This window comes from Panthera uncia, assembly GCF_023721935.1.
Source record: "Panthera uncia isolate 11264 chromosome D3 unlocalized genomic scaffold, Puncia_PCG_1.0 HiC_scaffold_8, whole genome shotgun sequence".
Lineage (NCBI taxonomy): Eukaryota > Metazoa > Chordata > Mammalia > Carnivora > Felidae > Panthera > Panthera uncia.
The window spans coordinates 68,395,481-68,403,568 of record NW_026057586.1 but is presented as its reverse complement, the minus strand read 5'-3'; the positions used below and the strand labels follow the sequence as shown (position 1 = coordinate 68,403,568).

Sequence of the window (8,088 nt, the reverse complement as noted above, 5' to 3'; positions counted from 1 at the left end):
CCTAGTAGGGCCAATCAAAGTCTTCCCTGAGCTTTGATGTAAGGAAACAGGGACTTCTCTTCCTTTAAGATCATAAGTGATAAGCTCAAGGTGAACTGGAGCTTCTTGCCATTTTCTCAGACCACATGGAAAAAGCCATCTGATTAGGCAAGAATGAGGCCGATGCACAAAGGGAAATAAATAAAGATGGGGTCAGGGGAGCCACGGTGATATCTTTCAAGGGCCTGGAACCATTCATGCCTGAAGTCCATCTCTAGACTTTTTAGTTAATGTGAATCATTAATGGGTTGTGGGGTTTTTTTGTTTGTTTGTTTTTGTTTTGTTTTTGTTTGTTTGCTTTTGTTTACGCTAGCTTAAATGGAGTTTTGTCACTTGTTAACAAAATCATCCTGACTGATCCATTGAGCCTTTCATCCTGAATTTTTGGTGCTTAGCCCAGAGTAAGATAAATACTTGTAGATGGATAGGGGCTGTGGGCAGAGGTTGATATTGTTTTTTCTCCATCCTGTTTTCCACCTTTTGAAGACTAGTAATTGAAATTCTCTGTGAATAATTCCTAAATTCACTTTATTTTTATTTATTTTAATTTTTTTAAATGTTTATTTTTGAGAGAGAGCCACAGAGCACGAGCAGGGGAGGGGCAGAGAGAGAGAGAGGGAGACACAGAATCTGAAGCAGGACCCAGGTTCTGAGCTGTCAGCACAGAGCCTGATGCGGGGCTCAAACTCACAATCTGTGAGATCATGACCTGAGCTGACAGTCAGATGCTTAACCGACTGAGCCACCCAGGTGCCCCTCACTTCATTTTTTAAAAACATTTTATTATTTATTTCCCTACATCTCTAGTTTTACTGAAATATAATCGACATATAATGTTGTGTAAGTTTAAGGTGTACAAAATGTTGATTTGATACACACTTCATTTTTGATCTTTGAAAAATGCAGCCACACAACTACTGCTTTGTGGCAGCTTGCAAGGACTTTTTCGTTAGGCACAGACGATCATCTTTAGTAACAAATGAATTGGTTTTGCTGTAAAAAAAATTTTAAAGATCCAAATGTAGCCCTAAGATCTGTAATAATAAAAAGGACCATGACTAAGCACATCTTGAGTCCAGATCTTGGTTTCTAATACCATTTTCCAAGTAAAGGAACCGGAACTCTTTGGAGAAATAGGGGATCCTAGGACTGGGGCAGGAAATATACAAGATGAGCCTGGATCATCTTGTAGTGACAGGATAAGGAAGAGCCCAGCAGCAATCATACGTTGATGGAGACATGTAAAAGGGACACAGATCAAAACGATCGAGGCTGGAACAATTTGAACAATAAAATAAATAAAGTCGTAGTGTTAGATCATAGCCCAAAGTGTAAAATATTTATTTACCCTTGAGTCAACACTGATATAGTGATTGAATAAAGAAACAAATAGGAAAGAAAAGACAAATCTCCCATGCAGTAGAGTTCTAAGTAATAGGTAGCAACTCTGTCCTCGAGGAGGGTGTAACTCCTTCTTCCTTAGGTGTGGGCTGTACATAGTGACACCCTTCCAAAGAGTAAAGTCTGGAAAAACAGGCAAAAAGAGAATCTTAACATTTGGGAAAGCTGACCTGTGCCACCTCAGCCAGGTAATCAAGGTCAACATCAACAGTGACATAAAAATGAATCATGTCCAGGGGCACCTGGGTGTCTCAGGTCAGTTAAGCATCCGACTTTGGCCCAGGTCATGATCCCACCCTTCCTGGGTTCAAGCCCCTTTTTGGGCTCTGTGCTGACAGCTCAGAGCCTGGAGCCTGCTTCAGACTCTCTGTCTCCCTCTCTCTCTCTGCCCCTCCCCCACTTGCACTCTGTATCTCTGTTTCTCAAAAATAAATAAATATTAAAAAAAAAAAAAGATGAATCATGCCCAGGGGTACGTGGGTGGCTCAGTTGGTTGACTCCTGATCCAACATCGGATCAGGTCATGATCTAAATAAAATAAATGATTTAAAAATAAATAAAGATTTTTTTTTGCTGTTTATTTTTTTTAATTCATTTTATTTTTTAAATTTACATCCAAATTAGTTAGCATATAGTGTAACAATGATTTCAGGAGTAGATTCCTTAATATCCCTTATCCATTTAGCCCATCCCCCCCCCACACCTCCTCCAGTAACCCTCTGTTTGTTCTCCATATTTATGAGTCTCTTATGCTTTGTCCCCCTCCCTGTTTTTATATTATTTTTGTTTCCCTTCCCTTATGTTCATCTGTTTTGTCTCTTAAAGTCCTCATATGAGTGAAGTCATATGATATTTGTCTTTCTCAGACTAATTTCACTTAGCATAATACCCTCCAGTTCTATCCATGTAGCTGCAAATGGCAAGATTTCATTCTTTTTGATTGCCGAGTAATACTCCATTGTGTGTGTGTGTGTGTGTGTGTGTGTGTGTATATATATATATACATATACCACATCTTCTTTATCCATTCATCCATTGATGGACATTTGAGCTCTTTCCATACTTTGGCTATTGTTGATAGTGCTGCTATAAACATTGCGGTGCATGTGTCCCTTCAAAACAGCACACCTGTATCCCTTGGATAAATACCTAGTATGCAATTGTTGGGTCGTAGGGTAGGTCTATTTTTAGTTTTTTGAGGAACCTCCATACTGTGTTCCAGAGTGGCTGTTCTAGCTTGCATTCCCAATAAGTAAAGATTTAAAAAAAAATTTTTTTTTAAATGTTTATTCTCAAGAGAGAGAGACAGAGTGTGAGCAGGGGAGGGGCAGAGAGAGAGACACAGAATCTGAAGCAGGTTCCAGGCTCTGAGCTGTCAGCCCAGAGCCCAACGTGGGGCTCAAACACACAAACCATGAGATCATGATCTGAGCCAAAGTCAGACACCCAACCAACTGAGCCACCCAGGATCCCCTCTTTCTCTTTCTAAAACAAAAGCAAAAAACAGTCAAGGTCTTCAAAAACAAGGGGAGTCTGAGAAACTGTTCCTGTCAAGAGGGGCCCAGAGAGACTCAACAACTAACTGCACTACAGTATTGCATATGGAATCCCAGAACAGAAAAAGGACATTAGGTAGGGGTGCCTGGGTGGCTCATTCGGTTAAGCATCCGACTTGGCTTGGGTCATGATCTCACAGTTCATGAGTTCAAGCCCCATGTCGGGTTCTGTGCTGACAGCTCAGAGCCTGGAGTCTGCTTCGGATTCTGCATCTCCCTCTCTCTGCTCCTCCCCCACTCACACTCTGTCTCTCTCTTTCTCTGTTTCAAAAATAAACATTAAAAAATTTTTTTTTTATTAATTAAAAAAAAAAAGAAAAACCTATAATCTGTGGCCACCCAGGCCAGACCTGCTGCAGCTGAAACTTCAAGCAGGCTTTACAGGGCAGCGAGAAATAAGGCCCACATGTGACAGGTAACAAGGAGATTTGAATTTATAAGTCAGACAGACAGGCTCACATCACAATGGTTGACATACTCCCTCTTCCAGAATGAAAAGGGACACACGATCCCCAAGGTTCTAGATCCCTCTTCTGGGGAACATTCCTCATCCCCCTAGAAAAGCTGAGGCCACTGGGACTTCAGGGGCACCTCTGAGGACCGGGGCCAAGGGCACCTTCCGTGTCAAATATTCCCTTCTCACTCACAGCTCTTTTGCAGCTGTGAGTGCAGCTTCTATAGAAAAGAGGCTTTTCTATAGAAAAGCCAAGTGAAAATGATTTCAACTGGGTTCCAGCCACCTGCTTCACCAGTTCTCAAACTTGGCCCAACCTTGGGGGGATCTGGTTCACAGTCTTGCCCATTATCGGTGGTCATGGACAACAGGGGAGGGGAAGGGTGACAATATGGCTTCAAGGGTAAGACCCCCCCTCCAGGCAGAAGCCCTGTGAGTGAGACCCACAAAGTAAGCTGGAAGCCGCCATCTGATACTGTCAAGACTTTTGCTTTTCATTTTATGATGCATCTGCCATACAGATACTTTTTTTTTAAGTTTATTTATTTATTTTGGGAGAGACAGAAACAGTATGAGCGGGGGAGGGGCAGAGAGGGTGGGGGAGAGAGAGAGAGAATCCCAAGCAGGCTCCACACTGTCAGCGCAGAGCCCGATGTGGGGCTCTCATAAACTGTGAGATCATGCCCTGAGCCCAAACCAAGAGTCAGATGCTCAACCAGCTGAGTCATCCAGGTGCCCTTAAATGTGCTTCTTACATTTTCTTCTAAAGTTCTTCTGAAGTCATCAGGTTTCATTTTTTTTTTTAAACGTTTTATTTATTTTTGAGACAGGGAGAGACAGAGCATGAACAGGGGAGGGTCAGAGAGAGGGAGACACAGAATCTGAAACAGGCTCCAGGCTCTGAGCTGCCAGCACAGAGCCCGACGTGGGGCTCGAACTCACAGACTGTGAGATCATGACCTGAGCCGAAGTTGGACGCTTAACCGACTGAGCCACCCAGGCGCCCCATCATTTTTTCATATTTAGAGGTTTGATACATCTAAAGTTCATTTGTGGTCTCATGTGACATAGGGAACGAATTCCACTTTTTTTCAAAAGGTTTATGTATTTATTTTTAGAGAGAGAGTGAGAGAGGCAGAGAAAGAGGGAGAGAGAGGATCCCTGGCAGGCTCCATACACTTGGTGCAGAGACTGACACAGGGCTCGATCCCACAAACGGTGAAGTCGTGACCTGAGCCGAAACCGAGAGTCGGACACGTAACCGACTAAGCCACCCTATTTTTTTCCATACGAATAATCTGTTGTCCCAATGTCACCCCTTCACCCCTGACCTGCTGGTCTGGTGATGTCTGGGCTGAGTTGCAGTGAGCCAGGTAGAGTCAGTGGAGGCTAGAGGAGGCCACTCCCCTGGGTGTTAAATATTGGCCTCATAGCACCTTAGAAGCTGTGCCGATGAAGGAAGACACCTCTTACTTTTTTTCAGAGAGAGAGAGCATGTGCAAGCAGGGGAGAGGGGCAGAGGGGGAGAGAGAGAATCTCAAGAGGCTCCACACTCAGCTTGGAGCCTGATGAGGGGCTGGATCCCACGACTCTGAGATCATGACCTGAGCCAAGATCAAGAGCCGGACGCTCAACCAGCTCAGCCACCCAGGCGCTCCATGTTTTTTTTTGTTTGTTTGTTTGTTTTGAAGTTGATGTATTTATTTAAGTAATCCCGAGATCGCTCCTTCTTCCTGAGCCAGCCAGCCACCCCCTCATCTTCCGGCTTTTAGAAAAGTTGTGAATTGGGGGCGCCTGGGTGGCTCAGATGGTTATGCATCTGACTTCATCTCAGGTCATGATCTCATGGTTTGTAGGTTTGAGCCCCGCGTTAGGCTCTGTGCGTCATGACAGTGCCTAGCCTGCTAGGGATTCTCTCTCCCTCTCTCTTTGCCCTTCCCCTTCTCTGTCCTTCTCTCTCTCTCTCCAAATAAATAAATAAACTTTTTTTTTTTTTTTTTTTAAGTTGCTACTTCAACCAGTGGAACGTTTCTAGGCCCTGCTCCAACCACCTCTGCCCCAGCTCTTCCCTGGCTGCCTAACAGGTATCCCCTCCCCAAATCACAGAAGGCACAGATGGGCCCTGGACAAAGGGAGACCACCCTCAGAGACTTAAATTCGGGCTCCCCAGAAGCAGAGACTGAGGCAGGTGGGGATTCTCTTGCAAGTGACTGACTGAGGGGGGCCCTCGGGAGAAACCTGTGCAGAAGTGAGGGGAAGCTGGACGGAGCCGGGGAAGGAGCCAAGCAAGTAAGAGCTTTCAGGAGAGGTCTAGCCGCAGCCTGACCCCACAGGGAGCTCTGGGGTATTTATTACACTGCGTGGTTTGTCCTGCCTTGAGGCCAGGGAACTGGGCTTTATACCCCACCCTGTTAGTCAGTCATTGGCCATGGGCCAAGCTGGCCGTCTGTGTAACCTCCCAGGCATCTCCTGGCAGGGCAGCTCCCATTAGCTAAGAGAATCTTCCAAAGAAGCCTGGAGCCCTGCGCTTTTAGCGGCCAACACCCACACCAGCTGGAAGGTAGGTGCACTGGCCTATGAAGAGGACTGGGCAGGACACCAAGAGGATCCGGCACAGAAGCCAAATCTCGCTATATGCTGCAATCCAGGGTGAATTAGAAAGAAAGAGTCTAAGCAGAGACTGAAAACACGATGACGAGAAAAAGTTAGCAAAAAAATATGTACTTGGACAGATCATCACATCAGCTCTGAGAATGATCTGTTTCACTGTTTGATGCTTGTTAACGTTTTATTGGCTTAATTATATTGTCCTTTGGCTTTATTTTTACTGATGACAAAAGAAATCTGTTTGCTGTCAATTATTCAGATGCTAAAGTAACTTATCTTCTAGAAAATAAAACTTTGCCAGGACACCTGGGTGGCTCAGTTGGTTAAGTGTCTGATCCTTGGTCTCAGCTCAGGTCTTGATCTCAGGGTCCTGAGTTCAAGCCCCATGTCAGGCCCTGTGCTAGGCGTGAAGCCAACTTAAAAAAAAAAAGCTCCCCATAATGTCATACAACTTCTTCCCACACTCCCGTTCTGATATAGCCGCTGTTTGGTTTTTTTTTTTTCAAGATTTTATTTTGTTAAGTAATCTCTACAACCAGCATGGGGCTTGAATTTACAACCCTGAGATCAAGAGTCATAAGTTCGGGGCGCCTGGGTGGCTCAGTTGGTTGGGTGTCTGACTCTTGGTTTCACCTCAGGTCATGATCTCGTGTTTTGTGGGTTCAGGTCCCACATCAGGCTCTGTGCTGACAGCATGGAGCCTGCTTGGGATTCTGTCTCCCTCTCTCTGCCCCTCCCCCACTCATTCTCTGTCTCTCTCTCTCAAAAATAAATAAAACATTAAAAAAAAAAAAGTCACACGTTCTACCAACTGAGCCAGCCAGGTGCCCTTGATGACCACTGTCAAGAATTGGAAATATATTCCCTCCAGTATTATCTACAGAAATCATTGTTTGAAAAGGCCTAGAAAGCAGAGATCTCATTAAATATGATCTAAAAACTTTTAGCGAACATAGTTAATGGTAAATTTGAAAGATCTCTTTCTGGGATGGAGAACCAGACAAAGGTGTCTGCTTTCATCACAGATATTACCAATGTCCTAAAGGCCTTAGGCCATGCAAGATGGCAATAATTAAGAAAGGTTTGGAGGCACCTGGGTGGCTCAGTTGGTTGAGTGTCCGACTTCAGCTCAGGTCACCATCTCACAGTTCGTGAGTTGGAGCCCCACATCAGGCTCACTGCTGTCGGCGCTGAGGAGCCCGCTTTGGATCCTCTGTCCCCCTCTCTCTCTGACCTTCACCTATGTGCCCTCTCTCAAAACTAAATAAAATATTTTTTTTAAAAAGGAAAGTTTGGAAAGAAAGAGGTAAAACTGCGACTGTTAATAGTGACATGATTGTGCACAGAGAAAGCCCAAATTAATCTAAAAATAAAGTAGGAGAATAAATTACTTTAACAAGTTTGCAAGGTACAGATCAAAAACCTACTTCTATACACAGCACCAATTATAAAATGAAATGTAAAAAAAACACAATATACAATGGCATCAAAAATGAAAATATCTAGAAATCAATATAAAAAAATTTGTGCATGGGGGCACTTGGCTGGCTCATTTGTACAGCATGCAACTTTGACCTCAGGGTTGTGAGTTTGAGTCCTGCATTAGGTATAAAGATTACTTAAAAATAAAATCTTAAAGGGGCACCTGGGTGGCTCAGTCTGTTGAGCGACCGACTTTGGCTCAGATCATGGTCTCGTGGTTCAAGGGTTCGAGCCCCACATCAGACTCACTGCTATCAGTGCAGAGCCTGCTTCGGATCCTCTGTCTCCCTTCCCTCTGCCCCTCTCCTGCTTGTAATCTCTCTCTCAAAAAGAAACAAACCTTTAAAAAAATTAAATGAAATAAAATATTTTTTTAAAATGTTGTGGGGCACCTAGGTAGCTTGGTTGGTTAAGCAAGCATTTTTGGCTTAGGTCATGATCTCGCAGTTCGTGAGTTCGAGCCCTGCATTGGGCTCTGTGCTGACAGCTCAGAGCCTGGAGCCTGCTTTGGATTCTGTGTCTCCCTCTGTCTCTGCCTCTCCCCCATTC

At 44.3% G+C, this 8,088-nt stretch overlaps 1 long non-coding RNA gene across 3 annotated transcripts in view; it reads right to left on the bottom strand.

Annotated features, from left to right (window-relative positions):
• Positions 1–1,348: 1,348 nt before the first annotated feature.
• The window catches only part of LOC125914501 (uncharacterized), a 30,852-nt gene continuing 24,112 nt past the window's right edge, over positions 1,349–8,088 (bottom strand). For all 3 annotated transcript variants that reach the window (XR_007455323.1, XR_007455325.1, XR_007455324.1), the window contains exon 3: positions 1,349–1,563. This is a non-coding gene — a long non-coding RNA (uncharacterized LOC125914501). The remainder of the gene's footprint in view (positions 1,564–8,088) is intronic.